Below are 16,512 nucleotides of genomic sequence, written 5' to 3'. Positions count from 1 at the left end.
TGTGTGTGTGTGTGTGTGTAAGTCTCAATTCCCACAAACTTGAGCCAATATGCAGCTTTCTCAGACATTAATCCCATATGAAACTCTTTCTCCTGGTACATCTCCATTGTCTGGCCTCTAACAGTGAGTTTTAAGAAGTGGAAAAAGGAGACTTAGTAAACATGGATTCTAATCCTACCTCCTTGAATCCTGCCTCACTTGGGAGATACCAGTTCTAAGACTTGAACTCAGGGCCTGTTACTGGCACTTGGTTTATCACTCAAGGCTGGCTCTCTACCTGTAGAGCTATACCTTCACTCCCAGCTTTTTGCAGGTTTGTTGGAAATGAGAGTCTCTTAGATTTGTCTGCCTAGGCTGGTTTTGAATTGGAATCCTCAGATCCCAGCCTTCTGGGTCGCTAGAATGACAAGCATGAGCCACAGGTGTCTAGATGGATAATCACATTTTCCACCTACCACTATTTTCAGTCAGTTTCTTTGTATTTTGATGCTATTCTTTATGGTGTTTTCTCTGCTTTCCATATCCATAAACCAGCATGGACTTCAAATACTGGTTCTGGTGAACCTTACACAGTTTTAGTCACAAGATTTCCAAGGTGAAAATGCCCTTAAGTGAAACCCTTTTACTTGAGCCGATGGGCAAAAATGGCATGTTTGGTAGATAATAAAAACTCAGAATTTATTTGTTTATTCCAATTCCACCTTCTCAGACAAAAGCTTTTTATTTAGGAAACAAATTGTGGATCTGGTGTGAGTTTGTACAGATAATAAAGAAAAGATTTGGGCGAAGGGGCCAGAGAAGCAGACAACACATAGAAATGTATATTTTAAATATCAATTCCATCATCACTTGGTTCATTATTACACCTTCATTTTTCTAAGTCTTAAAAGTCAGTGGCATAGAGTTGTGCTGAGGAAAAAAGGCTAATCTCCAAAGGTTACATACTGCATGGTTCCATTTATATAACATTTTTGAAATAACAGAATTATACATATGAAGAAGAGATTCGTGGTTGCCAAAAGCTAGAAAAGGGATGGTGATGGGAACATTGCTATTAAAGAATAGTACACAAATCCTGGGAATAACACAACAGTTCTCTGTTTTGACTGTAGTTATGATTCCACAAATCTACTCTAAGCCAATATAGCATGAGACAAACACATGTACAAATACACAAATGAATACATGCTGCTTCATTCACATGCTTGGCATACGGACTAGAATCATTAAGGCAGCTAGAATCTTACATGTATCTCTATATCAGCACACATCCTGTCTGTAAAGGCGCTAAGGCTCCTTTACAACATGGTTATCTAGTGTTAACTTCAAACATTTTTTTAATAACTACAACTCATCTTTTCTATGTGGCATAATACAAATACCACATTCACCTAGAGACACACACTTTTCTTTTTTCTATGTTTTTTAATCTTATTTTATTGTACAAAGGGGTTACAGTTACATGAGTAAGGTAATGAGTACACTTACTATGTTGTGCTTCTTAATAATAACATGTTCAACCCTACTGTTATTGTCTAAAAGTCTGCATCTACCTAAAATTTGCATGTTGAGATTTAATCCCAATAGTATTAAGAAGTAGTTTTCAAGATGTCATTAGGTCCAAATCCCTCAGGATTATGATTAGTGACATTATACAAGAAGTTTTATTTAGGGCCTTCCTGATCCCTACATTTGTTCACAATAAATGTGTATTGTTTAAAAATTACTCAGACTTAAGAGACTTTTATAGCAACATAAACACATTAAGACAGTTATTTTGCATTCAATAGCAAAACCAGTTCTGACAAATAATATTGTAGTATTACAGTACATATTTGAACAAAAGCAGGCAGGATCAACATGAGAGGTTCAGAATGTTCCTACTGAGAAGCAGTGGAATCACATTTAAACAGTAAGGGGAAGAGTTTCAGTGGTTTTTCAATTTCTTGTGTATGTGAGCTTAGCTACATGAGTAGGAACAAAAATTTGTTGTGTTTGCAGATGCAATATAAATATAAATAAATATAAATGTTGGGAAACTGGGTTTTCTAGAGTAGACACTACAGCAAATTACCTAAAGGACTGAGATGTCACTGGAACCAATTTCATACTTAAAGGATCCCCACCCTTGAGCTGGACCCTAGTGGAATGTCCATGCTTAAGCATATGAGGTTCTCCTCTTCCTCTTAAAAACTCACTAGTCTTATGGGCCATCACCTTAGTTCTTCTCACCATTTAAAAGATATGTAGAGTACTTAACAGCATAGGTGTTTAGTGTTTCCACAAGAAGTCCCCTATTTGCTTCAGAGGCATCTGTTAGAATATATGTCTCATCGCAAAGGAATGATAGACCTGATAGAAAATGTTAGGAACAACACTAGTTCTGCTGGGGAAAATCTGAAGGCAATTTCATTCTGGAATCTGTATAATATATTGGTTGAGAGAAGTAGCTTTGATGACCAGACAGCAGGGCTTAAATCTCAGCTTCAATATCTGCTAGTTGTGTGGCACTGAGCTTCATGTAAACTCTCTGAGCTTCGGTTTCCTCACCTATGAAGTGAAAAATATAAAAATGCCTTCTTCATGAAGATAGGTGGGTGGCACTTTGAGGCCAGCCTGGGGAGAAAGGTTTGGACATTACTGCTCAACTCATAACCGGGCACAGTGCCTAGTGCTTATCATCTCAAGATATGCCAAAGATGGAGATTGGATCGAGATTCCAGGCCAGTTTATGCAGAAAATTCCACAAGACTCCATCTCCACCAAGACCAGCTAGACAAGGTGGTACACACCTATGATCCCAGTAACAGGAAGCCTAAAGTAAACAGATCATGGCTCAAGTGGATACTCAGACAGGAAGTGAGACAGGAAGCTTGAGACATGGTTCAAGTAATGGAGCACTAGCCTAGTAAGTATGTGGCCTGATGTTCAAAGCCCCAGTACCGATAAAAAAAAAAAAAAAAAAGTTCAGTGCTGTTTTGATGTATAAATGAGTCAGTCCTTGTAAAGAACACATAGTAAGCAATGGTTACAGTAAATAATTATTCATTTTTAAATAAATCACTCCCCAAAGGATTTAAACAAGCAAACAATTAATATTGTATACATAAACCAATTTCATACTTGTAGCTATCATTTATAGAAACAGTAAATAAAGAAGCTCCCAAACAAGGAAAAGCCATTCTCATTCATAACTACTATCAAGTCAAATCATACCTTGATAAGTATACTGAGAAATCATAGGTATAAGTGAGAAAAAAGGCAAGAATTCAATGATTAATAAGCAGAATGTTGATTCCTGTTTTATTTTCTGTATTTCCCAAATGGTTTTAGTTTCTATATAAGCAATACCATATCTTTTTTGCCATTCAAATTTCCAGCTTTAGCATGTTTTCTAATATGACTAATATGTTTTCTAATATGACTGCTCAATACAGTTTTTAATAAATTAACACTGCAAGACAGACTTGTATAGCAGAGCAGAATTTACCAAACAATAAACTTACATTTGCCCCAGTAATTTCATTTATGAGTTGATTTTGAGCATGCTTATTTTCTATATAAAATATATATGACTGTAAAAGATGTTAGGCCAGCCCAATATAGAGAAGAGCCATGTCAAGTTCATGTTTATAAATGAGAAAAGTGTTGAACAACCTGAGAAGTCTCCACTCCCTAGAATTGCTTTAAAAACTTATCATTTTCATTTGTCCATAAAATAGTCTGTATCCTTTTCATTTTCTAACAGTGTGAAATACGTAATCCTCTCCTAGGGCTCCCATAACTCAATGTGCATGCCTTAATCCTGGTGCTTCTCATGATTCTGTGAATGCTCTATTAAACTAAGTAACTCTTTTCATTTTTCCTTTCTTTCTTCTTTTCTCCCTTTCTTCCTGTTTTTCTTCCCTCTTTCCAATTTTCCTTCTTTTCCTTTTCTCCTTCCTTCCTTCTTTTCTTCTTCCCTCTTAGTTTCCTTCTCATCTTTCTTCTTTCCTTCCATTCTTTTTTCCTTTCTTCTTCTTTATTCTTTCCTCCCTCTCCCCTCACCTCTTTCCTTCTTTTAGTCCTTAATTTCTTCTTTCTTCCTTCTTCCCTCCCTTCCTCCTTTCCTTCTTAAAATCTCAATAAGGCTTCAATCTCCTAAACTCAGACAACTCTGCCTCAATCTGAGTAGCTAATACTGATTGTAGGGTATGCCTCTGTGTCTGAGCTCAGTGTTTCATTTTTGTGTCCTCTGTGATACCTAGTACATAAAAGAGACAGAAGGACAAACAGGAGAGTGGAAAATGGACAAAGAGTATAATGGGGTAATGGATATGATCAACTTACTTTATGTACATATATTAAAATGTCTAATTTAAATCATTTTTGTTCGATTAATACGTGCTAATAAAAATAAAGTTTAAAAGATGAAACTTTATAAACATTGCCTAATTAACTCATTAATACCTTATGTGCCATATGAATTTCCCCTTTTAGTAAATTTGACAACTAAGAAAACTATCTTAACCTAGGTTATCACTTTCCAATAAGAAAGATAGTGAGTCTGAGCAAATGTATGCATGACTCCCACTGCCCCCAACATAATGTGAATACTGTCTCTGAGTTCTGCATGATCCCACACCAGCTTCAGTCCTTAGACTCATTTTTTACCATTCTCTGTCTCATAGTGTCTCTCAAGCTCTCAATGAGCTATATTTCACCAACTAGCTAACTTGAAATTCTTTGAAAGAATTAAACAGAAAAACTTTAAGTTTCTAGCTAACTGATTATTCAAGAGTAATTTTAAATAATAAAATCTTTATCTGTGGGAATCAATAAAAAAGAATGCAGATTATTCAATAAGGGCTTGAGTGTTGGCTCATTCCTGATTTTGACTGTTAAGTTCTAAGCCTGATATTATCTTGTCTTTGAATTGTAATTTATTTTGATTATATATTGATATCCCATTTTTTCTTTAGGAAACATTTATAACCTTGAAAAAGGTACACTAACAGTTACAAATATGTAATTTTAACAATAGGTATTGTGTTTGTTTTTACCATGAATTTTCAACAAAGCATAGACAGATTTGTGAGGAATTCAAAAACAAAATCTACCAAATGAAACAAAAGCTTGACTTCTGAGTTGTCAGGCATTTCAAACATTTCCATATTTTGAGACTCAGTAATATGTGACCTTGCTTTATCAAATTTCTTGTGTAAGTTGTGATTTACACACCTGTTAAAAGGAATATCTCCTCCAATTTTATTCAGGGGTCTTCTTATTGAGCAACCTTATTACCAGAACCATTTATTTATTTGTTTGTTCATTTGTTTCTAATGTAAGCTTTATTGTAAAGGTGATGTACAGAGGGGTTACGGTTACATGTCAGGTAATGAGTACATTTCTTTTTTAACAGTGTTACCTCTCTCTCATTTTCTCCCATTTTCCCCTCCTGACCCCTGCCCCCCAAGTTGTAAAGTTAATTTCCAAACTAGTGTCTAGTATCACTGTTGATTTGTTTCACCCTTTATCCCACATTTCTGTCACTCTCCTTCCTTCCCCAAATCATATAAACATATAAAAGACAAAGGGTACAGAAAACAAATACAGTGACATCAGGGAATACACCAAAGTGGGGGGAAAAAAGAAAGAAAGAACTGCAAAGTGTACAATAAAAAAAAAATACCTCTTTTCCATGGCCAACAGACACATGAGGAAATGTTCAACATCTCTGACCATAAAAGAAATGCAAATGAACACTACATTGAGATTCTATTTCACCAGTTAAAATGGCCATTATCAAGAAAACTAACAATAACAGATACTGGCCGGCCAGAATGTGGCCAAAAGGGAACTCTACTATACTATTGATGAGAATGTAAACTTGTTCAACCACTCTGGAAAGCAATATGGAGGTTCCTCAAAAGACTAAACATAGAGCTTCCTTATGACCCATCAGTTCCACTGCTGGCATTTACCCAAATGACCATAAACCAGCCCGCAATAAAGCCACCAGCACATACATGTTCATTGAAGCATTATTTACCATAGCCAAGATCTGGAATCAACCCAGATGCCCCTCAGCCAATGAATGGATCAAGAAAATATGAGATAGATAGATAGATAGATAGATAGATAGATAGATAGATAGATAGATAGATAGATAGATAGATAGATAGATAGATATGTATATATATGCATATATACACACAATGGAATTCTATGCTTCTATCAGAAAGAATGTTACTGCCCCATTCATAAGGAAATGGAAAGACATGAAATAATTATGTTAAGTGAAATAAGCCAGATCCAAATAAACATAGGCTGTATTGTTTCCCTCATATGTTTAGGCTGATATTCTTAGAAGAATACCACTATAGCTCAATAGGTATGTGCATATGACCATAGAAAATGGTGCTGTTTTTCATTTTTATTGTAAAGGTGCTGTACAGAGGGGTTACAGTTCCATATGTCAGGTTTTGAGTACATTCCGTTTTTAACAGTATCACCCATCAAGATCATTTAAGTAAGAAGGAACAAACTGTTATTACAGCAACACAAAATGAACCAAGTCTAGAAATAAAATAAGTATCAATTGAAGACTATATTTATTACCAGTAACCATAGAAAAGAAGATGGCAAGGAGAATATAAAACAAACTAAAGTTAAAAACAAGCTAAATAACAATATTAATAATAATAAAAATGAAACAAAGTAGGGGTTAGGGAAAGGGTAAATAAAAGAAAATAAAGGTTAATAAAAGAATAAATAGGAGAATTAATGAAGGGAAAGAAAAATTTATAAAACATATTCTTCACCATCTCCCCACCCATACTACTGTCAAGGTACTTCCAAGCTCTGTTTCCTACTTTTCTCTGTATAGTCTTTCTGTTTTTCCATGGCTTTTTGGCTAACCTGTCACCCTTTTTGTGATCCTTATTGTCCCTCTCTTTCTGCCTTTGGAGTATAGTCTGTCTATATTACCTAACTCTTCCTATTCTGAGAATCACACACAGAAAACTTCTAATCCTCAGTCTTAACTCTAGGAGCTCTTTTTTTTTTATAATTGACATATTAATTGTAAATATTTAGGGGCTACAGGATGGCGGTTTGATACACGTACACAAGACATAATTATCAAAGAAGGCTAATTAACATTTCCTGCTCCTATTCATTTGTCATTTCCTTGAGTTGCAAAGTTTCAAAATCTTCTATTTTTTTAACAAAACATGCAATAAATTCTTGTAAACTGTAGTGATCCTGCAGCAATATAGAGCAGCCTATTTCTCCTGCGTAACTGTGGTTTGCTACTTTGTCCAACCTTTCTCTGTCCCTGTCCCTTATATCTTTCTCTAGGGTAAATTACACTTTCTACTTCTACTAAATCAATTTTTAGCATATTTTTAAAACATAAGTTACTACTTACAAATCTACAAAGAAAGTGTTAAGCAACAAACCTCACCATTGTCAAAAACACCCACATCCACACCAACTTAAACAGTTAGTCCTTGGGGGAAAAACAATAAATGAAAGTTATTCACATATTTTAAAGAATCATCTTTTAAAACCTACTTTTTCTATAAATAAATACATTTTATATAAGCCAAATGTATACATAATGTAATTTAGCTACACTTGGCATCCTAAAAACACTTCGGAAAGTATTCACTAAAGCATTCACTAAATGTTATAATATTCTGTTGCTGTATCATAATATTGTATATGCTAAATATGCCCTTCCTAAAGTGGGTCTAAAAACAGTCATTTCTGAAATGTTTATCTAGAATATAAATGTGTTAATATACTACTGAGTAATGCAGTTAACTGCCTAGGGATTTTCATTCCACTACAGAAATTTATTTTTTTTTTAAATCCTTTCTTCCTTTTATTGGGGTATTCAAAATAGTTAGCATCTAACTATTAAATGATTTTTTTTCTTTTCAAATCTCTATTTCCATGACACATTTTTTTAAGTGAGGTGCTATCTTCAGCATCACCTCAAGGCAAGTAAAACAGGACTAGTCAAGAGAAAGATGGCCTTGTCAACCCGTGAGACCACTTAAAGGTTTATCAGTTTACAACTCAATAAACAAGTAAGTGCTTATCTTCTTAAGAAGGTATCAAATGTTAAGGGCCTCAAAAGCGAATCTAATTTACACAATAAACATTATAAACATTACCTGAGTTGTTACAGTTAAAGACATATTCTGGTTGCACCCAAGGAAATTCACATTTTGCACAATAACATAGTAAAGTTGGTAAGCTTTACACAACTCTTCATATGATCACATAAATCTGAACTTTCTTAATAAGATGCCTCATCCCCAACAGGACCTGCCTTATGTTTTCAAAAGGCATGTGAAAAGAAACCACAAACAGCAGAGTAAGAAAAGCACTTGTTTAATTACTTCAACAACCTGAGCTCAAAATAGTATAAATGAAATATAATATTTACTACACAAATTGAAAGGATGGAGTTGAGATCCCATATAAAATCATGAAAAGACAAAAAAATGAAGAATAAATGATTACTTTTACATAACAACTCAATCTTACTTGCCACAAGTCCTTAGCTATTAAATAAACTCAAATGATAAAAGCATTTTACAATTAGAAACTCTAGGTATTCCACTCTAGGTACTAGGTAATCCAAAATTCAACATTCCATTAAATAATCAGAAGAATTTTAAATGTTTGGAATAAGCTAATTATAAAACTTAAAATAATAAGTAATCCCTCTTTTATTCTCAGAGGTCTATTTAAATTCACAGATAGTTACTGCACGTTACTGCAGCTCTTGTTAGAAAATTTTTTCATTAGTCTTACAAGAAAAAGTCAATGATAACAGCTTTGTTTACTTTAATTAATTTTATTGCAAAAACAAGGTCATTTCCCTCCAAATTATTAGCGCAAAAACAAAAGCAAAGCAGTTTAATAATTATAAATGTTTACTTACACCATAGCCTACCTATATAATTTGTTCTCTATCACTTTTTAAGGAAAAGGTGATTCAACTAAATCACTAGTCTGAGGAGTCTGCAAAAACTAAAATGGATTAAAACCATTTACAAAATAAAAATAAATTATTGAAATCTTACAGTATTCTTTCTGCTTAATACATCTGCCAAGTAAATACAGTTCACTGAGGTAGAGCAATGCATCTTTTAAAACTTGATTATTTTAAAATAAGAAGAAAAAAGAAAAACATTTGAAAACTACTGCAGCACCATAAGAAGGTGTCATACAAATGCTTTGGCTTCTTGGAAAATGAATTAGGACATGAGTTTTTATATAAAACATATCTATTAGAAATTTTAAGATAGAACTAAACGAGTACAATTTATCACAAACTGCCACATGCTAGCTATAAACAATGATAATCACCTTAAAAAATAGACAGTTGGGCACTAGTGGCTCATATCTATAACCCTATATACTCAGGAGGCTGAGAACTGAGGACCGAGGCTCAAAGCCAGCCCAGACAGGAAAGGCTCTGAGACTTTCATCTCCAACTAACCACCAAAAAGCCAAAAGTGGATCTGTGGTTCAAGTAGGAGAGCATCAACTTTGAATGAAAAAGCTAAGGGACAGTGCCTGGGACCTCAGTTCATGTCCTAGGACTCACATACACACACACACACACACACACACACACACACACACACACACACAAGTAGTAAGATTTCCTTTTTTTCTCTCTTTTCAAATTCAGACTTTAATATATGCTCATAGTTTAATGAAAAATATCTTTATATACCACCAATATGATATCTCACTGCTAGAACTGTAAATTATAAATATAAGAAATACCAGTTTAAATAAAGAGAGTACAAGTCAGTGTTATCATGGATTCTTGTGCAGGATCCTATGAAGCAATCATTACCCTCAGCCTTCTGCAGAATGAACACCCTGAAAACTTACATATGTTGGCTCCTCAACAGTTTAACAACAAGCAGTTTCCAGTTGCATGGAGAATGGCAATCACACTCATAGGAATGAGATTCTCCTTCTGCATCTCTACCTCATGTGCTACAGCTGTCAGCACTGAAAAATCACTTTCCTCCTATAGCACACAAGGCAAGAGACTTAATGGGCCTCTAATTCACATGTACTTTTCTTACTATTAATGTTTTAATATAGCCTTCATTGCATTGAAAGAAATCTTCCTTCTGCTTGGCTTCTAGCAAGCTTTATGTCATCCATTCCCTCACATCGATGCTTATAAGCTCAAATGGCTACACTATTCTGTTTGCTCTTTTCTCTTCCAAGCTAAGCCATGATTTTTAGGGAGTCATGACAGAAAATGCAAAGCTAAAAATAACTTGAGAACATGAGTTTTGTGAGAGAAATATTTTGATAAAGGAAAACATCACAATCCACTTATTACATTGACAAACTAAGATTACCCTATTAGATATAGATAGATAGATAGATAGATAGATAGATAGATAGATAGATAGATAGATAGATAGATAGATAGATAGATAGATAGATAGATAGATAGACAGACAGATAGATAGATAGATAGAGATAGATAGATAGATAGATAGATAGATAGATAGATAGATAGATAGATAGATAGATAGATAGATAGATCAAGAGTAGATTCAATGCTACAAAGACCTTTAAAAGTAGGAATGGTCCTATTTTTAGGATAGTTTCATTTAAGATTCACTCTGACCATTATTTCAATGTGATATTTAATTTTGACTACATATAAAGTTTTTCACATTCTAAATTGAACTCAACTAGAGGTTTTCTGCCTTTTTCCTCCTTCTCATCTACAAGTTTTCCCAGTAGTAACCTTGCAGGTTGTCTCTTAACTTAAAAAAATATCCTGTTGACCTAGGTCTCCTTGGCGCAGGCCGAAATTTTCTTAATAGAGACCCGGAAACACAACAAATCAAAGAAAGGTTGGACAAATGGGACTGCATGAAGTTGCAGAGCTTCTGCATCGCAAAGGACATAGCTAGCAAGATCAATAGAAAGTCCACGGATTGGGAGAAGATCTTCAATAGCCATACAATGGACAAGGGTCTCATATCTAAAATATACTTGGAACTCAAAAAATTAAATCCCCCAACAACAAATCCTCAAAGAAACATCTGCCCAATAAATAAGTGGGCTAATGACTTAAAGAGAAACTTCTCGGAAGAAGAAAGAAGGATGGCCAATAGACATGAAGAAATGCTCAACCTCCCTAGCCATAAAAGAAATGCAAATTAAAAGAACATTGAGATACCACCTCACCCCAGTTAGAATGGCAAAAATCAAGAACTCTAATAACAACAGATGCTGGAGGGGATGTGGACAGAAGGGAACCTTATTTCATTGTTGGTGGGAGTGTAAACTTGTTCAACCACTTTGGAAAGTAGTATGGAGGTTCCTCAAAAGACTCCACATAGAGCTCCCCTATGACCCAGCAGTCCCACTTTTGGGCATTTACTCAAATGTTTACAAACAAGACCACACTAAAGATACCAGCACAACTATGTTTATTGCAGCATTATTTTCCATAGCTAAGATCTGGAACCAACCCAGATGCCCCTCAGTAGATGAATGGATCAAGAAAATGTGGTATATATACACAATAGAATTCTATGCGTCCATCAGAAAGAATGACATTGCCCCATTTGTTAGAAAATGGAAAGACTTGGAAAAAATTATATTAAGTGAAGTAAGCCAAGCCCAAAGAAACATAGGTCCCATGATTTCTCTTATTTGCAATATCTAGTATATGTATGAGTCAAGCAGAAAAGGTCTGATAAGGTGATGTTAGGAAAATGAACCCTAAGATATGTATTTTAAATGTTTTTTTCTTTCATGCATTTGTTTCTAACGCAATTATAAGATTATTTCTTTGTTGCTTTGTATGTCCCTCCCCCACAGTATAACCCCTGCTTTCACTGTATTTGATGTCGGTATAATTTGTGGAGGGGAAGGGGAAAAGCAAGTCGTTTAAATAAGGATACAGGTGGACCTGTTGCAACAATGAGAAGTAAGTACAAGTTGTCATGTCAAAAACGAACTTTACAACTTGCGGGGGGGGGGGGGGGGGATCAAGTAGGGGGGGAGGAAGGATGGGAAGGGATGGGAAGGGTAAACAAAGGAGGAGGCTACAACAATGCTTGATAAGAAATGTACTCACTGGGCTGGGAAGGTGGCTCAGTGGTAGAGTGCTTGCCTTGCATGCATGAGGCCCTGGGTTCGATTCCTCAGCATCACATAAGCAAACAGAAAAAAGCTGAAAGTGGCGCTGTGGCTCAAGTGGTAAAGCACTAGCCTTGAGCTGAAGAGCTGAGGGACAGCGCCCAGGCCCAGAGTTCAGGCCCCATAACCGGACCCAAAAAAAAAAAAAAAGAAAGAAATGTACTCACTATCTTGCCCATGTAATTGTAACTCCTCCGTACAGTATTTTCACAATAAAAAATAAATAAATAAATAAATAAATATCCTGTTGATCAACTCCTCTAAATCATTTCCACTATTTAATAAACAAGAGAGCAAATTGTTTTTTAAAGTCTGCCAAATTCCTCTGTGTTAATTTTTATGCCCTTACTCAAAAGTTTTTGCCACATTGGAACTAAACAATTCATCTTCTACCTTGGTATTTACACTCTCCAAATAATCACACATGATTTTTTGTCTCTCCTACTGCTGTTCATCTTCTTTGGATAAGCAATACATAATTGGTTCTTTTAATCTTTACTCATAAGTCAAGTGCCCCAGCCCCTTCACCATTCTTGCTGTGTTTCTCTGAAATCTGTCTAATTTGCTCTCTGGACCTGAGAAGTCTAGGACTTAATACAAGATTCTTGTATTGCCTCACCAATGCTTCCTACAGAAAAATGATTATCACCTCAACTCGTCTGTTGTTGAGAAGTCCCCAGGCTTAAAATTGTATAAGATATTTTGTTATAATCTTACAGAGACTATTTCCAACTAATTTTTCTCTGACCTCCATGCAAACTATTAGCATTTTACAAATATGCCTTTTGCACCCACATTCTGTGTTTCAAATTTGTTATGCTGAGATGTACTTCCTGTATTTACTCTCATCTCTCTGGGCTGAAATGTGCTTTAGTTTTCTCCATGTATCCTGACCTCTCTTTGTGCCACTGTATTCCTCCAGTCTCACCAAGTTCTCCATTCAGTACCATTTGTGAGTATAATTAGTATGATCTTTACCCATTATAAGGGATATTAATAATAAGGTTAAATAAAAACCCTGTAACAGCATGCACACTGAATTACTCCACACAGTCAGCTTATTGCCAGATAACAGAAGATTTTATTTATGGTCTTTCAACCAGTTTTCAGCACTGTGACAGTGCCTGTGTTAATCAGAATAAGATTTCAAGTAAGATTTTGTGAGACTATCACAGGCTTCATGTGCCTTTTGGTCCCCAGTTTTGTAATTTGATCATAGCAAGTTTGACTGTTGTGGTGCAGTCTTCAATTTGGGGAGTTACTGTCATTAGCAAGAGTGAAAAAAAAAAGATTAGGCTATTTGTAGTACTGGAAGACTGATTTCTCTAAGTGAAAATCATAGGAACTGAGACTTTTAAAAATAATAAACATTCATTGTAAAATCATATACACTTAATAATATGCCTCGTTTCCATATTTATGATCCTGTTTTACTAAGTTATCATCAAAATTTATGAATATGTCTACATAATGCAAGTATTTGTATTCAGTTGCAGAAAAAGGAAAAATGCTTATTTACAGCTTCCTGTTTATAGTACCCTGCCTTTCCCACTGAACACTGCTCCTTACAATCTAATGAATGATGTATTTCTCACCCACACCAACTTTCCTATCATCATCAAATTCCATAACTATTTTACATTATGCTACACTGGAATACTTATTTTGAATACATGTTAAAGGGAAATTAACTCAAGGGAAGACAAGCACTTGATTTTCTTTTCCTTGCATTTTTTCAGTTAAGTACAGACAAGAAACGTAATGAATGAATCAACAGTACATATTTTGATGAAAGCAGTGTTGAGCATACAAAACACTGCACATTCAAGAAAAGCCTTGCATTTTTCTAACTCATAACACAGAAAATGAGACACAATATTGTTAGTGTCAGACTATAATCATTCATATTGCTCTACAAATCAAAATAATATCTTTAAAAGAACAGCACTGTGATTTTTTAAAGCACTGTACGATTCGTGTTACAGTTTTATGCTATTTTGTATGAATGAAATTTTGCTTAGGAATATTGTCAGATGGGATAGGAAAGGCATGCAGGCTTTGTTAGTCAAGAAGAGAACCCAGAAGGATATTCTTAGAGAGTACATACAAGTCAGTCTCTTGATAACATTTGAATTGCAAGAAGCGACAGTAAACTTACAGTATTCCAGTCAAACCCAGAACCACAATTGCTGTGTGTGTTGTGGAGATGAGCTTTCCCCCCCCCCCCCAGGGACAGAGTACAAAAGAAAGAGCATATAAGCTGGGCACCCGTGGCTCACGCCTATAATCCTAGCTACTCAGAAGGCTGAGATCTGAGGATCACAGTTCAAAACCAGCCCAGGCAGGAAAATCTGTAACATTCTTATCTCCAATAAACCACTAGAAAACCGGAAGTGGTGCTGTGGCTCAAGTGGTAGAATACTTGCTTTGAGCTGAAGAGGGCAGGGACAGGGCCCAGGCCCCACAACCGACAAAAAAAAAAAAAAAAAGAAGAAAAAAAAGCATATAAAACTTCCGCTTCAGAGGAAAATCAGTCCTGACACCCTGGACAGAGAATGTTGCCCCTGTGTCCTCCACCTGGAGCTAGAGGGTTGTTCTGACAATGTGACAAGTGAAAATTAAAAACAAAAGAAATATCTGGGACAAAAAAATGTCAAAGCCAAAGAGTCAGTTGTAGTCTTCGAATAGCATCCAAAGAGAGCCCTATTCAGAGCAATATGGATTTTAAAAGAAGAAAAAAAAATTAACAATATGTTTATTCAGAATTACAAAACTGGTCAGCTAAATCCATCACTAGACAAGCTTGAATAGACTTTAGAACTGACTTTGTATGGCATTAGGGTTTATTGAACAAGATAGCAGTGGCTTTCCAATCAAAGTTGTTGTCTTTTTCAATGTTGAACAGACAAATGCCTGTTCTTTCAGTAGCATCATACTCATAAATTTGAAAAACATGTCCCCAATGATGAGTTTTAAGCTTAAAAAGGTGGGGGGGGAGGTGAGGTTCGATCTGGAGAACTACTGTAGAAGAAAGTAGATGACCACAGGATCAAACTTATCTGTTCAGTGAATGCTTTTTAAATCTCTGGTTCTACATTTATTTAGGTGTATCCTTTCTTATCTCAAGGCCACATGGATTTCTTAGTTTAAGAGGTAGTTCCCCACCAGAGATCCTTTTACCCTTTCCAAAAGTGAATACAGAACATTTTAAAACTACTCAGACGTATTTCAAAACCACTACTCATTACATCAGAACCTCCTTGGCTTCTGAAAAACACTCCTAACTTTTGCTCTCTTTCTTTTCTACTCATTCAGAACTACTGCAAGACTGAGATAGTTGACCAGATATCAAATACATTTTTATAATAGATTGCTGCTTTACAATCAAGCTGCCTCTCTGTATAAAGTCCCCTTTCTCCTACTCATGCCATGAAAAAACAGTAACAACTTAACGCACTAAAATGTTATTTGCATAAATAATGAACAAGTCACTCAAACAGTAAGCAGAATTGTGGACCCCAAATATGAACATGAAAGCTATATTTTTGTAAGAATATATGCACTATTGGGGGGAAAACGTAAGACAGACAGAGCAGTACACCATACATAAAATGTCAAACATGTCAAAACACTCATGAATATCAACATCTCCTACCACACACCACCACCAACTTTAAAGGTTATTTAGGGCTAACACATCTGCAAGTGCAGATTTTACAGCAGCAGACTTTATTTTTCTCAGATATATTAAAAATAAGTCACTGATGTGTCAAATGTTTTCGATGTTGTTTCCACACATGTAGCCCACGTAGAAAATTCTGCCCAGAACCTCAGCTACACAGAACCTATAATCCTAGCATGGAAGAAATTCATTATGAATTTCTAGAAGCTTGTTTTTTTTTTAACTGTATCAATTCAGTATGCAGAGAGGATAATTGGGCAGAAGATCAAGAAAGCAAATGTAACCATTTTCGTTCCTTAAAACGAAAAACACCTCTGAGAGTCTTCATATTTCAACTTTTCAGCATTCATTTCAGAAAGGCACCTTCAGAACACGTCACACAGTCATACAGTATCCTTGTCTTTAAGCCACCGAGGGTGAATTATTTTTCAATAACTTCAGACAAGTAAGTTTTAGTAAAAAAAATTAAATTAAAAAAAATTACACATGCAGAACATAGTTATCCTATTCCTGGACCTCTCAGATAAGTGGAGCTTAAATTAAATGTCACAGATGAACAAAATCCATTGTATAAGCAAACAGCTGACCTAAATCCACTATATTTTGTTTGCCAAGTACGTACATTCTAATAAATT

This window comes from Dipodomys merriami, unplaced genomic scaffold (assembly GCF_024711535.1).
Source record: "Dipodomys merriami isolate MVZ:Mamm:240054 unplaced genomic scaffold, mDipMer1.0.p SCAF_1, whole genome shotgun sequence".
NCBI classification, from domain to species: Eukaryota; Metazoa; Chordata; class Mammalia; order Rodentia; family Heteromyidae; genus Dipodomys; species Dipodomys merriami.
Note: the sequence above shows the minus strand (reverse complement) of the source record.